Source organism: Lacerta agilis, chromosome 3 (assembly GCF_009819535.1).
Source record: "Lacerta agilis isolate rLacAgi1 chromosome 3, rLacAgi1.pri, whole genome shotgun sequence".
NCBI lineage: Eukaryota > Metazoa > Chordata > Lepidosauria > Squamata > Lacertidae > Lacerta > Lacerta agilis.
The window spans coordinates 59,711,361-59,729,568 of NC_046314.1; positions in this window are offsets into that span (position 1 = coordinate 59,711,361).

The window sequence follows — 18,208 nt, forward strand, 5'->3', positions numbered from 1 at the left end:
TTTAGCAGCTAGACAGAAGCTGTGTGCAAGTGGCTGTGGTTAAAGAGTCTCATGGCCCTTTCCCAACAGACGTGGAGAAAAGTACACCACAGTGTATGGGGGTACATTGGTACAAAATGGCCAGTGTGCTTTCATTGATGTGTGTGTCTATACACACAGCCTCTGCTATAAAAAGGACAGAGGGATGCTCTTTTATGCAACGAAAAGACTTGTAGATTATTATTTTTCTTTTCTTTTCTGGATCACAGCTCTAGCAACCAGTGTTATGTGTTTACTGACTGGTTGTTTTGAGTACTGTACATCTTTTTTTCTGCTTTAGTGATAAACATTGCATGTGGAAAGTGCTGGGTTTTCCTTTCATTTTAGCAGAATTATATACATTGGAGTTTTCATCTGCTCTGTGTGTGGGCTGAATAATTGATAGGTTTCAACAATAAAATTGGTTGACTTCTAGTTTATATACCGGTATCTATATCTATAGCCCACTAAAGGGGAGGGGGAGGCTTGGAAGCTGGAGCTGCCCCACCACCCATTGTCTATCACATCACTAGCATTGCTAAAGTGGGGTAAAACAAAACAAAACGCACAGGTGTCCTATTGGTAAAGAGGAAGAAAAGGTTTGTTATTTCATATGCAAGAGAATGGCTATGGATTATAAGTCTACCTCGTGAGCAAATGTTCCGTGGTTGCCTTGTGCAAAGAAAGGGTGGGGACAGGGCCGGATTTAGGTTTGATGAGGCCCTAAGCTACTGAAGGTAATGGGGCCCTTTATATGTCCAGCTGTCCTTTGTCAACAACAAATTGTGGCTGTTTTTTGTGTTGAATTTATACTATATGGTAATTTATGGACCTAATAGGTATCTAAAACCATTTGCACATAACAAGATATGTATTTTATCAAAGTAATTGTTGAACTGAAATACAATTAAGAAGAAGTACCAGTATATTGGGGGGGCAAGGGAGTGGGGCCCTAAGCTATAGCTTGTTTAGCTTATACAGTGGAACCCCGGGTTACGCACACCCTGGGTTACGGACGTTCGAGTTAAGAACGCCCACAACCCAGAAGCGTTTCCGGAGCACGCGCAACCCCTGAATGCGCAGAAGCACTCAAATCGCGCTACTTCCGGTTTTTCGGGATTTTTTCATGCGTTCAGGATATGCACGCCTGCATTATGCATGGTGACCTGGAACGGATCGGGTACGTAACCCGGGGTTCCACTCTATGTAAATCCGGCACTGGGTGGAGAGCCGGAGAAAGGAGTGAAACTTGCTGTAGGTGTTCAGTGCCCCTTGCAATGTTTCATTTTGGATTTATACTGAAGAGGTTGTAAGGATTCATTGAATATGGCGTGAATACAACAAAAATATGCATGCCATAGAGGTAGACTCTCTGGAGAGTGACGATTGGCTGCAGCTGCATGCTGAGGGGAAATACGGGGTTGTTGTTGTCTGTAATTGTGAAAGCGCACTGATTCAGAGAGAGAAAGAGAACCATTTTCTGCACCAGAACTTGAATACGAAAGTTCCGCTGTAGTTTTTAATCTTTGGACAAAATTGCTTGCATCTATATTTGTTTGGAGCTTAAGCATGTGTTGACACAAGGGGGAAAAAAAAACCTTTGAATTTTTTTGTATGTAGAAAAGGATGCGATAAACAGTAGCTGCTCTGATGGCTCATTGACATTTATTCATCCATTCTATTCACTTGACTTTGTGGAGGCAAAATGTAATATCAGAAGCTTAAGATCTGGAAGATTCCCTGTGTTTTTGCTACAGCCCCTTGTCTTTGCCCATCAACACCCACCCTATTCATCACGGAGCCTGTCAAAACTGACATCGCCTTAGGCAGCAAGAGGAGCGGACACAGTGGAATCTGAATGAAATGTCTTCATACTCACCTTTAAGAATGGCAGCTATTCACCAGTCTTAGCATTTCAGACTTGCTTGTGACAAGGCTTCCATTTGTACTGAAGGTGCATTCCAAACAGATTTTTTTTTTCCCAAGGCCAGGATGGAAATATAGCTGTGCCTAAAATACCAAATGAAACAAAGAGGCAAATTTTAGTTTTCAACCAATATTGAGAGTTCAGGCTCACACTGCTGTCTGCGATGAAAAGTTTTATCAAATGGAAGTGACATGAGTGAGGAAGTGTTTCTCTATGCTTCTACAAGCTTAGAGCTCTGAGTGCAAAATTGGGGGAAAGTATTAAAAGGTCTGATCTGCTTGATGTTTAATCTTGTGATCCGTAACCAGTTCGGTTACACAGGGCACAGAGCCTCAGGGGTGCCACTGGGGACGCCCATAACTATTATTTAGAATGGAAAGAGAAAGGTGAGTCTCCCAAATTTTGACACCACACAGGGCACCACTGAAATTTGAGACCCCAAGGTCCACCACTGATATGGTCATTTATTACAAGATTCTGGGTCATGAAAATGCACTTACAAGTGTAGTGTCACAAATTCTGCACAATTATGTAAAGGACATTAAAACCTATGCACCAGACCCCTTTGTGCATGGTATTCCCCTACCAGCACAGCTTCAGTTTGGGATTTGAAGAAGTCTGACCCAACACCTTAATGCATAACACTTGGGACTTTATATTCAATTGACAAACGGGGGGGGGGGGGGAATGACTTAGCATTTTGTGTTAATGGTGTTCCATGATGTAGTGCAGTCCAGAAACACCTATGTGTTTTGTTTTCTCTGCATGTCTAGATTGGCTCCAGTTCAAGAAACTCTGGGTATCCTGTATACTCACAAGTTCCTTCCAGGCTCAAGATTATGGCATACCCGAATAATTCTTTCTTTATACTTTTAGCTTTATTGCTCTTATTTACATGTCTAATGAACATTATGCTCATATTAAATGACTCCAGCATAATTAGATTCCCTAGCACAGAAGGATAATTGTGAAGACTAAATACACGCTCATACCTTGACATTTAACCAAATAAATGTATCTCTTGCACTCCTGCTTTGCATGACTGAATGCTTTCCAAGATGCTTTTATTGTTTTCTTAACTACCATAATGCCACATCTAAATGGTTCTTCTTTTATGTATGACTGTAGGGCCTTTCTGACAAGCCTCATCATTTTGTTGAACTACCCATTTCAAACATACGATCATCACTGTCAGATTCTCTTTTCCTATAGTTTATCTCCCCTTAGGAGGTTGAAGCTAATTGTATGGAAGACATTATTCCCTGATATTTCAGCTTGCTGCTACTTTGTCAATAATGACCGGTGCTTTATTTAAGATTAAACTTGGCCTCCCCTCCCCATTTAAACATGGACATTGTGGAATGAAGGAGGCACATCTGAAAGGTTAATTATATATACAGCAGCCAATAACTTTTCTTGAAATTTCAACAAATTCATATCCTCTGAATTTCTGTTTTATTAGCTTTTATACTGCTGTTTTTTTAAAAAAATAAATGATATAAAATATGTGTGTTTGTATAGACTGTGCACGCTTAGAGACTTTTGAAATATCAAGCAGTAAAAAAAATGCTTTTATTACAGGCAAACTAAAATCTCGCCCCCCAGAGCATTACCTGGTTACTTCAAATCCATGTGTGGAAGTCAGCAACTATTCCTCCACTGCCCTCTGCATTTTGGATTGTGCCACTCCATTTGATTCACCAAGCCCTGAGTCCTAGGAAAATCCTGCCTCCCATACCAGCTCAGCCAATCAGTATTAGAGGCTTCACCAATCACAGCATTGGTCTTCAGTTAGGGGAAAGGCTGTCAAGAAGAGAGGTTGCACCTCACAGTAGACAGCGCACCACTAATGAAAGTTAATTCAAAAGTGACACTGGTACACAAGAGTGATATTTATTTATTAATTTACTCATTACCCACAATGATTATATATTCTCCAACATAAAGCCTGATCTGTGAAGGCTGATGGACCATTAGGTTTTCTGTGGTGGTGACATCTCCCAGCTATCTATCGCCGCTGAAGAGGCTCAGGTTTAATTAGTTGCATTTGTCTTAATCTATACAGTGCCACACCACAAATTTGTTGTTGTTCAGTCGTTCAGTTGTGTCCGACTCTTCGTGACCCCATGGACCAGAGCACGCCAGGCACGTCTATCTTCCACTGCCTCCCGCAGTTTGGCCAAACTCATGCCAGTCGCTTCGAGAACACTGTCCAACTATCTCATCCTCTGTCGTCCCCTTCTCCTTGTGCCCTCCATCTTTCCCAACATTAGGGTCTTTTCCAGGGAGTCTTCTCTTCTCACGAGATGGCCAAAGTACTGGAGCCTCAAATACCCAGGGTAATTTATGTAACAAAACAATTCAATGCCAAAAGGTATTCAATATGAAAATACAGTTTAAAAAAATTGCAACAATACTGTTGATTTTATCCATCTATCTTGTACTCTGCCTTGCTATATTTTTCTGAAAACATGGATTAGAAATCCAATAAATAAGTAAATAAATTTGGGGCCTGTCCCCAGAAGGCACTATGTGGAAGGCAAATGTGAAAAATAGGTGAAACCACTCCTTCACACATGGTCATTGAAAATAGGAGAGTAGAAATATAATAAAGTTGTGAGGTTTTCACCATTACATTTTCAAAAAATATTTCTTATGACCATGAAAGCTGAACAATTCTAACCAGATGCCGAGATTTTCTAGAATCCAGGAGGAGCTTGAAATAAACACCACAGATTCTTAGGCAACTCCCATCATCCATAACCATTGGATTTGCTGGCAGGGAGTGATGAGAGATGGAGTCCAACAACAACTGAAGGACCACAAGTTCCGCACACTTACTTTAAACCTAACCCAGCAAAAGAGCTGCGTAAAATCCAGCTTCATCATGGCATGTTTATCCAAATGACTTGGATGAAGGAACTGAGGGGATGCTAATCAAATTTGCAAATGACGCCAAACTAGGAGGGATAGCCAATGCCACAGAAGACAGTATCAAGATTCAACGTGACCTTAACAGATTGGAGAACAGGGCCCAAACTAGCAAAATGAATTTCAATAGGGACAAATGTAAGGTTCTGCACTTAGGCAGGAAGAACTAGATGCACAAATACAAGGAGGAGGACAACTGGCTTGCCAGCAGTACAAGTGAGAAGGATCTAGTGGTCTTAGTAAACCAAAAGCTTAACATGAGTCAACAGTGTAATGCAGCAACAAAAAAAGCTAATGCTATTCTAGGCTGCATCAACAGAAATATAGCTTCCATATCAAGGAAAATAATAGTCCCAGTCTATTCTTTCTTGGTCAGACCACACCTGTAGCACTGTGTCCAGTTCTGAGAACCACAATTTAAGAAGGATATTGACAAGCTTGAAGGTGTGCAGAGGAGGGCAAGCAAGATGATTCAGGGTCTGGGAAATTAATAATAATAATAATAATAATAATAATAATAATAATAATAATAATAATAATAATATATTTGTATCCCACTCATCTGACTGGGTTGCCCCAGCCACTAAGCCTTATGAGGAACGGTTGAGGGAAATGCGTATGTTTGGCTTGGTAAAGAGGAGACTGAGTGGAGATATGATAGCCATCTTCAAATGTCTAAAGGGCTGCCACATGGAAGATGGAACAAGCTTCTTTTCTCCTGTTCCGGAGGGTAGGCCTTGAACCAATGGATTCAAGTTACAAGAAAAGAGATTTCTACGAAACATCAGGAACAACTTTCTGACAGTTAAGAGCTGTTCAACAGTGGAATGGACTCACTTAGGAGGCTGTGGGTTCTCCTTCATTGGAGGTTTCAAAGTAGACCACCTGAGATTTCTGCATTGCAGAGGGTGCACTAGATAACCCTCAGGGTCTCTTCCAACTCTACAATACTATGATTCTAAGTACACAAGTAAATTCTTATTTTTGATCTTTCAGATCATTTTCAAGGACAGCTTCCAAGGATATTTGTTTTCTTCCAGATGTCTCTCCCTCCATTTTCTAGGTAAACTTTGATCACTTAGCAGTAAAATACAGAATGAAGCACCTTGGAAGAATCAATCCTCTCTCAGTGGGTAAGATCACTTACTTAAGGTTAAGCCCTAAAAGCATTATGTGTCTCTTACAAAGATATTCTTTGTAGGTGTGACAGATTACATCTCGTATTGTTAGCAGAAAGCCTAAGAAAAGTATAGACATGTTAAAAATGTACTGCTGTATGGAACAGAACGTAGCTTCTAAGGAGACAAAGAATCCATGAATGCCTAGGGGGGATGTACGATACGCTGAAAAATGACTATTTCAAATTTTATTAGGGTGGTTTTGTGGAGGTATAACTCATCAGCAAAGAAGAAGAAGTAAAGAAGCACATATAAGAGAGAGAGGAGAGAACAGGATTTGCATATGCTAGTGTATGCAAATGTACAATGACTATTTTTTATTTCACCAGTGAGGAAGAATGTGACCAGGTGAGCATTGTTTCTGCAAAGTCTGCTGTCCAACTACTAATTGCTGATGGGCAACTTCAAGGCCCTGCTCTCCCTTCTTGGGGTTTAGCTTGCCTGGTGGAACAAACTCCCCTCTGCTCCCCTTGCATACTGCTGTGCAGGTTCTCCAGGACACACACACACTTGTTGTTGTTCAGTCGTTCAGTCGTGTCCGACTCTTCGTGACCCCATGGACCAGAGCACGCCAGGCACGCCTATCCTTCACTGCCTCTCGCAGTTTGGCCAAACTCATGTTAGTAGCTTCAAGAACATTGTCCAACCATCTCATCCTCTGTCGTCCCCTTCTCCTTGTGCCCTCCATCTTTCCCAACATCAGGGTCTTTTCTAGGGATTCTTCTCTTCTCATGAGGTGGCCAAAGTACTGGAGCCTCAACTTCAGGATCTGTCCTTCTAGTGAGTACTCAGGGCTGATTTCTTTGAGAATGGATAGGTTTGATCTTCTTGCAGTCCACGGGACTCTCAAGAGTCTCCTCCAGCACCATAATTCAAAAGCATCAATTCTACGGCGATCAGCCTTCTTGATGGTCCAGCTCTCACTTCCGTACATTACTACTGGGAAAACCATAGCTTTAACTATACGGACTTTTGTCGGCAAGGTGATGTCTTTGCTTTTTAAGATGCTGTCTAGGTTTGTCATTGCTTTTCTCCCAAGAAGCAGGCGTCTTCTGATTTCGTGACTGCTGTCACCATCTGCAGTGATCATGGAACCCAAGAAAGTGAAATCTCTCACTGCCTCTATTTCTTCCCCTTCTATTTGCCAGGAGGTGATGGGACCAGTGGCCATGATCTTAGTTTTTTTGATGTTGAGCTTCAGACCATATTTTGCGCTCTCTTCTTTCACCCTCATTAAAAGGTTCTTCAATTCTTCCTCACTTTCTGCCATCAAGGTAGTATCATCAGCATATCTGAGGTTGTTGATATTTTTTCCGGCAATCTTAATTCCGGTTGGGGATTCATCCAGTCCAGCCTTTCGCATGATGTATTCTGCATATATGTTAAATAAGCAGGGAGACAATATACAGCCTTGTCGTACTCCTTTCCCAATTTTGAACCAATCAGTTGTTCCATATCCAGTTCTAACTGTAGCTTCTTGTCCCACATAGAGATTTCTCAGGAGGCAAATGAGGTGATCCGGCACTCCCATTTCTTTAAGAACTTGCCATAGTTTGCTGTGGTCGACACAGTCAAATGCTTTTGCATAATCAATGAAGCAGAAGTAGATGTTTTTCTGGAACTCTCTGGCTTTCTCCATAATCCAGCGCATGTTTGCAATTTGGTCTCTGGTTCCTCTGCCCCTTCGAAATCCAGCTTGCACTTCTGGGAGTTCTCGGTCCACATACTGCTTAAGCCTGCCTTGTAGAATTTTAAGCATAACCTTGCTAGCGTGTGAAATGAGTGCAATTGTGCGGTAGTTGGAGCATTCTTTGGCACTGCCCTTCTTGGGATTGGGATGTAGACTGATCTTCTCCAATCCTCTGGCCACTGCTGAGTTTTCCAAACTTGCTGGCATATTGAGTGCAGCACCTTAACAGCATCCTCTTTTAAAATTTTAAATAGTTCAGCTGGAATATCATCACTTCCACTGGCCTTGTTGTTAGCAAGGCTTTCTAAGGCCCATTTGACTTCACTCTCCAGGATGTCTGGCTCAAGGTCAGCAACCACATTTCCTGGGGTGTATGAGACCTCCATATCTTTCTGGTATAATTCCTCTGTGTATTCTTGCCACCTCTTCTTGATGTCTTCTGCTTCTGTTAGGTCCTTTCCACTTTTGTCCTTAATTGTGGTAATCTTTGTACGAAATGTTCCTTTCATATCTCCAATTTTCTTGAATAAATCTCTGGTTTTTCCCATTCTGTTGTTTTCCTCTATTTCTTTGCATTGCTCGTTTAGAAAGGCCCTCTTGTCTCTCCTTGCTATTCTTTGGAAATCTGCATTCAATTTCCTGTATCTTTCACGATCTCCTTCGCATTTTGCTTGTCTTCTCTCCCCCGCTATTTGTAAGGCCTCATTGGTCAGCCACTTTGCTTTCTTGCATTTCTTTTTCATTGGGATGGTTTTCGTTGCTGTCTCCTGTATAATGTTACGAGCCTCCATCCACAGTTCTTCAGGTACTCTATCCACCAAATCTAAATCCTTGAACCTGTTCTTCACTTCAACTGTGTATTCATAAGGAATTTGATTTAGATTGAATCTTACTGGCCCAGTGGTTTTTCCTACTTTCTTCAGTTTAAGCTGGAATTTTGCTATAAGAAGCTGATGATCTGAGCCACAGTCAGCTCCAGGTCTTGTTTTTGCTGAGTGTATAGAGCTTCTCCATCTTTGGCTGCAGAGAATATAATCAATCTGATTTCGATGTTGCCCATCTGGTGATGTCCATGTGTAGAGTCGTCTCTTGTGTTGTTGGAAAAGAGTGTTTGTGATGACCAGCTTGTTCTCTTGACAGAACTCTATTAGCCTTTGCCCTGCTTCATTTTGATCTCCAAGGCCAAACTTGCCAGTTGTTCCTTTTATCTCTTGACTTCCTACTTTAGCATTCCAATCCCCTATAATGAGAAGAACATCCTTCTTTGGTGTCATTTCTATAAGGTGTTGTAAGTCTTCATAGAATTGATCAATTTCGGTCTCTTCAGCACTGGTAGTTGGTGCATAAACTTGGATTACTGTGATGTTAAAAGGACTGCCTTGGATTCGTATCGAGATCATTCTATCATTTTTGAAGTTGCATCCCAGTACAGCTTTCACCACTCTTTTGTTGACTATGAGGGCCACTCCATTTCTTTTACGGGATTCCTGCCCACAGTAGTAGATATGATAGTCATCCGAACTGAATTCGCCCATTCCTGTCCATTTTAGTTCACTGATGCCTAGGATGTCAATGTTTATTCTTGCCATCTCATTTTTTACCACATCCAGCTTACCAAGGTTCATGGTTCTTACATTCCAGGTTCCTATGCAATACTTTTCTTTACAGCATTGGACTTTCCTTTCGCTTCCGCTTCCAGGCATATCCGCAACTGAGCGTCCTTTCGGCTTTGGCCCAGCCGCTTCATCAGCTCTGGATCTACTTGTACTTGTCCTCCGCTCTTCCCCAGTAGCAAGTTGGACGCCTTCCGACCTGAGGGGCTCATCTTCCAGCGTCATATCTTTTATATGCCTGTTGTCTTTGTCCATGGAGTTTTCTTGGCAGGGATACTGGAGCGGCTTGCCAGTTCCTTCTCCAGGTGGATCACGTTTGGTCCAAACTCTCCGCTATGACCTGTCCATCTTGACCTGTCCATAGCTTGCCTGAGTAATTCAAGCCCCTTCGCCACGACAAGGCAGTGATCCATGAAGGATCACACACACACACCAAGCCAATTTTGCAGGGTACATAGGGCATGCACAGGCAGACGAGAGGGAGGGGGGAGTTATGTTGCTCTATATGAGCAGGACTCATTGTGCTGGCTCCTGCTAACACACCTTAGCTGAATCATCCCTTTTATCTTCAAACCAGACTTGGACCAGGCAGGACTCCTCCAAGCAGAGGACTATAAAGTCAGACACATGGCCACCCTAGCTGTAGTTCAAGGAAGGTCTGGTTATCTAACACTTCCATAGCTCCTAAGCTTTAACTGGACAGTCATGTTGCTCAAATTCTCTGTACACTTATACAATATGTTCCTGGTTCTCTGAGAGGGCCTTTGGGAAATGTACTTTTCTAAAGCGCTACTGGCATTGCTCTGTCAAAAGAAGGGCTGATTCCATAGGACAGAACCACACAATCAATTGCACTTGTATAGTTGCATCACTCAGCTATGTGCCATTGACTCATGGAAGAGCAGCTCCATCTAGCCAGAAATGTATCAAAAGGATACCTGAGTGATCTGAAGGAAAATTATTTATAATCAAGCCCATCTATCAGTTGCATAATCTGACTTCTAAAGTTCTCATTCATGGGCAGAGTCATTCTCTAAAAACGCTCAGTCATTTGGCCTCTTCATAAGATGATACTAAAATATTCATTTGGACCATAAATTATGAAGCAACAAGAACAATGACAAGGAAACAGATTGAAGGCTTTTATTCTAATGCACGATGGCACGCACAGGTTATGGGATAGCACAGTACAAGATGTCTCTGCCCTGTTCTTATTAGCACTTCACTGTTTCTAAGTGACCAACACAAAACATTAGGAATAAATTTATTTCAGATGTTAATACAGTCAAGTCTTTCTTGTGGATTGTCCAAAGTTAAACCGCAGCACTAAAATGGTAAATTGGTACATGCCATTATTTCCCCTCACACAGCTAAATTCCCAGAGTTCTGTGGGAAGGGAGGATTGTTAAACCACTCTGGAAATTGTAGCTCTGGGAATAGCACTCTTAAACTACAGTTCCCAGGATGCTTTGGGGGGAAGCCATGACTCTTCAGAGTGGTTTAAGACTGCTTTAAATGTTTGGTACAGGTGTGGCCAAACGTCAATGGATACAAAAGGCTCCTGTTTCAGACTGTAGGGTTATGGACCCATGGTGCATGCCTACTGAACAGTGAAATGAGTTTTAGAGTACTTAATAAGTGCTTAAATAATAACTATACAGCTATAAATTGTTATTCAATGATTTCCAATTAAGAACTTCTCATCTTCTTGCAAAGTGTGGGAAAAAATTAGTCGGGACTAGGCTCTAACTGAGAACACTGACTGTAGAAATTAGATAATAGTGTTCAGAACCCTAGGGGGAGCTTGTATTTAACAACCAAAAAAATTCATTGGAAGTTCAAGTCATTACACCATTTTGTTATGCTTAAGTGACAACAACCATGAAACCTTTTGTTTAAATCTCTTTTATGTAGCGCAACTTTGGCTAAAGTTAACTTAAACACTAGTGCTGTTTTTTCTTCATCTATGTTTCAAACAAAGCAGCAGCTTATTGGCATCATCTCTTCCTGGCCCAATTATAAATCCACAGAAATGCACAATCCATCAGGTTTCTTATCCGTGCTCATTTTATTGGTGTACAGTAAGTGTATTGCCAGGAGGAAAAGCCATAAACACTTCTGTACTCCCCAATCATTTGACCATATTTAAGAGCTAAATTATTTCTACAGCTTTGGGAGTTTGGAAGCCCTGTTGGCCAACCAACAGAATCAGCTGAGTTAATTGTAAAATGGAAATTTGAGAGTCAGTGATAAGAAAAATGAACAGTAAGCCTGAATGTGCATTTGCTACACTGACTGCTGGTGAATAAACAACAAGATAAATGTAAAAACCAGGGCTGAGCATGCCTGCCTGCAAACTACAGTAATTTGGGACCCAACCCAGTGCCTCGGAGCAGCCCTGATCTGACCTGGGATGATCTGAGACAGACCTGGCCAAGATCAGGGTCCCAAACTGAATCAGCCTTGCACAGTCTTTACAGAGAATTTAACACCCTCATTAATATATATGGTCAGCAAGGAGGAGGAGATGCACACAGACTACTGACACGTGTCTCTTTCTCACCCACATCATTACACAACTGCCCTCCTTGTGAAAGCCTTGGGTTGCTTTGGGACAGGCATAGGCAAACTCAGCACTCCAGATGTTTTGGGACTACAACTCCCATCATCCCTAGCTAACAGAACCAGTGGTCAGGGATGATGGGAGTTGTAGTCCCAAAACATCTGGAGGGCCAAGTTTGCCTATGCCTGCTCTGGGGGGTCTTGATCTTACCCAGTGCTGCCTCAACCTGCTCCTGAGTTGACCTGAATTAGCCCGATTAGTATAATTAGTACAAACTCCAAAACCTACAGTTTAGTAGGATCTTTATTGGGACCAACTAAAAACATCACAAAAGTGTGGCGAGCTTTTGAGTTATCCAGCAGCTCCAAATGACCTGTTTATTGAACATTCATTTCTGATTTGCATGCATAACCCAGATGTTACATGATGTCCAGTCTTTATTGAGCATTTGTTCCAATTCATTTGCGGGAAGATTATATGACAATGAACATTCATCCCGAGCATTCATCTGGGTTATATGCCTGCCCATTAGTCAGTCATTTATCCCACACTTTTAAGTGCATATCTAAAATGTGTGTGTGTGTGTGTGTGTGTGTTTAAGGATTTGTTGCACTGGAATGAGTGTGTGCCTTTATCCTCTTTAATTGCAGAAATCTAAATTTCTAGTATGCGGCTGAATTCCTCCTGCAAATTAGTGACTGTCTGGAGGTGGCCCAGAATTTTTCATCAGGGCCAAATTACACAAAGCTGGGGGTTGCGGGGAATGAAATAAATATGAATCTCAAAGTACACATTTAGGTTGATGTTGCCATCATGAGGTCAGCTTGTCGACTCTGTTCCAAGATGGAGATTGCAAGCTGCATAAGCTTCTCCCAGGTTACAGGTTATACATCTAGGATTCTGGAATGAAGAAGCAATGGCTGTTCCCTGTTTCTTCTAGGAACATGCCAAATCCTGTTGTGTACTAATCTTTTAGCTGTCTTTGGAAGCTTTTGTTATATTTCATTAGGGGGGGGGGAATCTAACAATCACCATCTTGAAATCAACCCCTTTTGTTTCCAGTATGGCTCCCATGCTAGGTATGGTAAGCATCTTGAGCTGACAAACACTACACCTGTTGAAGTTCACCCTGCAATGTAGGTATTGAAGTTTTTCCCTGTGAGAAATGAAAACCCTAAGACAAAATTAAATTTTGCACACAGGTATATAAGAAAAGGGGACTCGGGTGGCATTGTGGTCTAAACCACAGAGACTAGGGCTTGTCAATCAGAAGGTCGGCGGTTCGAATCCCCGCGACAGGGCGAGCTCCCTTTGCTCGGTCCCTGCTCCTGCCAACCTAGCAGTTTGAAAGCACATCAAAGTGCAAGTAGATAAATAGGTACCGCTCCGGCAGGAAGGTAAACGCCGTTTCCGTGTGCTTCTCTGGTTCACCAGAAGCGGCTTAGTCTAACTGGCCACATGACCTGTCTGCGGACAAACGCCGGCTCCCTTGGCCTGTAGAGCGAGATCAGTGCACAACCCCAGAGTCGTCCACAACTGGACCTAACAGTCAGGGGTACCTTTATGTTTTACTTTATATAAGAAAAAGGAAAAGAAAGTTTAAAAAACACAATGGAGTGTTTAATAAGCCTAATATGAGTTTATGAGTTCCAAAAGTAATTTGGATAAATGGGAATGCACAGTTAAGGACATTCAAAGGATAGTAAAGGAAAGAGGAAGAAAGAGGAGACAGAAAACCAAAGGAGAAAAGTGAAAACCTCTGCAACTGCATTTGTGAGGGCCCCACATGTCACTTCTGTCGTGTGCTATCTGGGAGGATTTACAGCATTATAATTTTTTTGTTTCTCTGCTAATTATATCCATAGTTTTGAAAGGACTGAAAGAAAGCACCCCCCCCCCAAAAAAATCTGACAATTGCAGAGGAGAGAAATGCTAACCCTGCTACTCCCACACGCAAAACCAAAAAGAAATTTCCTAATGGAATCTTGACTGTTCTGAGAGGTGTTTAAAGGTAAATGGCACACTATCACTCAAATGGCAGCACAGCACACTATTCTTTCTTTTCCTGCAACAATGGATTTATGCAGCTGCTTGCAGTGGACATGTTCTTGTATCCAACTTTTGTGAATTATTAATCTCGCATTATGATGTTCACTAGGGTATTGTATACTCTGTGAACAGGCCCAGACTCTCAACCCCAACTCAAGTTCTGTTTACTCCACTTTGGGCTGAAAAGGTTCTGCACTCATATTTTGCACCATTAAATCCATGTCATTGAAAAGAGCTCAGGCCACCCTGATGACACAAAGCTCTACTTCTTTACATCTGCAGGTGTGGCAGTGGGTGTCCCGGACCTCTGCCTTGCCTTGGTAATGGACAGGATGAGAGCCAACAAACTGAAACTCAATCCAGATACGACTGAGGCACTCTTAGTGGGCAGGTCCCTAGATTGGCTACATGGGAGGTAACCTGCTCTTGATGGGCTTACACTCCCTCTGAAGGAGTGGGTATGAAGCTTGGAGGCATTTTTGGATCCTTTGCTGCTGGTTGAGGCTCCAGTGGCCTACATAGTGTGGAGCGCCCAATAACAATTTATTACTTGTTACATAGTAAAACAAAACAAACAAACAAACAAAAAACCCTTCCAGTAGCACCTTAGAGACCAACTAAGTTTGTTCTTGGTATGAGCTTTCGTGTGCATGCACACTTCTGGGCGGCTTCCAACAGGATATTAAAAACATAATAAAACATTAAAAACTTCCCTAAATAGGGCTGCCTTCAGATGTCTTCTAAAAGTCAGGTAGTTTATTTCCTTGACATCTGACGGGAGGGCATTCCACAGGACGGGTGCCACTACCAAGAAGCCCCTCTGCCTGTTTCCATAACCTCACTTCTCACAGTGAGGGAACCGCCAGAAGGCCCTCAGCGCTGGACCTCAGTGTCCAGGCTGAACAATGGGGGTGGAGATGCTCCTTCAGGTATACTGGGCCAAGGCCATTCAGGGCACTTTGAATTGTGCTTGGAAATGTACTGGGAACCAATGTAGGTCTTTCAAGACCGGTGTTATATGGTCTCGGCGGCCATTCCCAACTACTGCTGTCCATGCTCTGGTAACCTCCAGATTAGATTACTGCAACACGTTATGTGGGTGGGGGTTATTGGTTTGTTCTTCTTCTTGTTTTTATTATGTATTTTGTCTTTTTTTATCTTGTATTTTTATGTTATGAACCACTTTGAGATATATGGATGCAGGGCTGTACAGTGGTACTTTGGGTTACAGACGCTTCAGGTTACAGACTCTGCTAACCCAAAAATAGTACCTCGGGTTAAGAACTTTGCTTCAGGATGAGAACAGAAATCACGTGGCGGTGGCGGTGCAGCAGCGGGAGGCCCCATTAGCTAAAGTGGTACCTCAGGTTAAGAACAGTTTCAGGTTAAGAACAGACCTCCAGAACAAATTAAGTTCTTAACCCCAGGTACAACTGTATACTAAATAAATATAAAGTCAGAATGAATGGTGCAGAACAAACTGAAGCCTCACCTCACCACGTGCCTGATTTAGATTCCCTTTGGCTGCAGAAGTTTCACTGGGCAGTGCCCACGTACATTCATACATACATATTCTGCAGTAGCACAATAAAATCTACAAAGGGTGCAAAAATATACAGCCTCAATTATAGCAGAACTGATTGTTTTGCAGGACTAACAGTGTACTATGATTAGAGGCTACAGTGAGCCCTATGAAAGTTAAACGAATAGGAAATCAACTCCAAGTGGAAGCGAAACTCACCAGAGCATGAACAGCTGCAGAAGACTGGTTGGGAAGAGGCACGCCAAACAAAGCAGATGAACTGGGTGTGTTATGACAGCAGCATAGCCCTGGATTCTGCAGACGTAAAGGGATTTGCTTTCTAGCTGCATTGCAAACGTTGTAAACTAGGGATTTGAGAGCCATCTTATTTATTTCTTTATTGCATTCATATACCTTATTTACCCAGGGGGCTCAATGTGGCATACATGGTTCTCCCCCTCCCCATTTCATGCCCACAACAAACCTGTGGGGTAGGTTAGGCTGAGAGGCAATAACTTGCCAAGGTTGCCCAGTGTTGATTTGAACCCTGGTCTCTCAGGTCCTAGTCCAACACTCTAAACGCTACAACACACTGGCTCTCTCACATTACATAGGTGATGTAGGTCGCTTGCATTTTGCAACATACACCAATGAAATAGCAACACACAGGAAATCCAATTTGGTTAGTGCACTATATCACATGCAATAAAAGAAATGGATGTGATCATAATCCATTCATCTACAATCCCCTTTATATGTTCCAAAGCTTACTGTAAAATAAAATAAAAATTAATATGGTGAAGAATAAAAGTTATTTACAATAATTTTTAAAAAATAAATCAGGATCCTTCCACGTGATACCTATTCAACAACACAAGGACTTCTACATAGATTCCACAGCCACCTAGCCTGTTTCTCCAAGTAACACCAGAGCTCCACCTTCCAAGCTGAGTGTGTCAGTTTCTCCCCACTTTTCTAGACATTCAGGTGCTACAAAGGTCTCAGAGCCAATCACTTAATCACCCTCTCCAGCTGTGTTAATCAGCTGCCTCCATTCATGGATATTTACCTCTTGCCAGGCAGGGCAGCACTTTCCATTTAGAAGGGCAGCATCCTGCAAACACCGAAGCCCATCTGCAGGGAATAATAACAATAATAAAGTCCCATTTGGAGTTCAGTAGCACCAATCAAGGACTGGAGGAGTTCCATTCCGCTAAATGGAGCATTTAATGCCCAAGAGCCTCAATTTTGCAGACAAGCTAAGATGGAGAAACAGGGGTGAAAAACAACAACTTGGATATTCCAGCTATGAAATGGATGCAATAACATTTCTGTGTCCTCCCTTTTAAAAAAAACACTATGGATTTTTGTTGATACCTTTGTTGAATGCACTGTTCTCACAATCATGATATTGGCTGCAACAACATTCCTGCTTAAAATGAACTTTGATTCTTATTTCAGCTAAAAAAGTTATTACTTCCATACGAGATCATTCTACAGTAGTCTATTAATCTGTCACACTACAATTCGCACTGGGATTAGGTCAGGATTGGATGAAGGTGTCTTTCCGCCCAGCCACGGTCACTCTTCCCCACGTGGACCTCCTTGTTATGCCTGCTGAACATGAAGGTTAGGTGGAGGAAACCCTGATGCAGTAGCCTGTACAAAGCTGCAAAATGGGGCATTCTGGTGTGTGGAGAGGCTGGGTCAGTCTGGCATTTACTGGATCCTGAGTTGGCCTCATTGCTGTTGCATGGTGCAGTTGGTGCACCAGCTCCAGGCTGCAGCAGCTATTTGCCTGTCCCTTGATCTTCTGTCCAGTGTGGTCCCATGGCTCTCTGAAACTCCACCACTGCCCAGTCAGGGTTTGGATTATACTCTTGGCCTGCTCTCTCTCTCTCTCTCTCTCTCTCTCTCTCTCTCTCTCTCTCTCTCTCTCTCTCTCTTTCTCTCTTTCTCTGTGTGTGTGTGTGAGAGAGAGAGAGAGAGAGAAAGAAAGAAAGAAAGAGAGAGTGTGTGTTTAGGGGTACTCTCATTTTCCTACTCACATTGAAATGCTGCCCCTCAATGAGGCCAAACTTAGATTCATAAATGTTTAGGGGTATGCGTCCCCCCAGAAAAAGCACTGGTCGTATGAGAATCTGAAGTGCTGAGCAATGTGTGCATTTCAAAATTCTTTACTGCCATTTGACCTTGCATCTTGAAGATGCAGAAGTAGTCTTTTGAGGACATTGTATGGTGTGGTGTTGGCTTTGGTGAAAAATGACTGCTCCCATAAGTACATGGAAGGCAATCATCCTTTTCTGCATATAATTCCCCAGGAAGGGACTGGGCAGTAGGACATACAGTCACAGCCTGGGAGAATTTCAAAACGGATTTTTTTTTTAATAGCATAGCAACAGAGGAGGCATTAGCTCCTTTTTAAGCACACGTAAAATGTTAAGGAACGGGGTAGTCTTCAGACCACTGCATAAGTACAATATGGATCCATTCACCAATTAGTTCATTGATTAATTTGCGGAACTTCATTCTGTACATGGATGAAAAATGGGGAGGGGAGGTTTGTTTGTTCCAAAATAAAAAGAAGACCAGAGTCTTCCCCATCCTCAGTTTGATTCTAGTTGAGGCAATTGGTTTATGCCATCTGTATATTCTTGGGGTTTCTAATAATCCACCACTAACAAACTACATCTATCCATTCTCAAAGAAATCAGCCC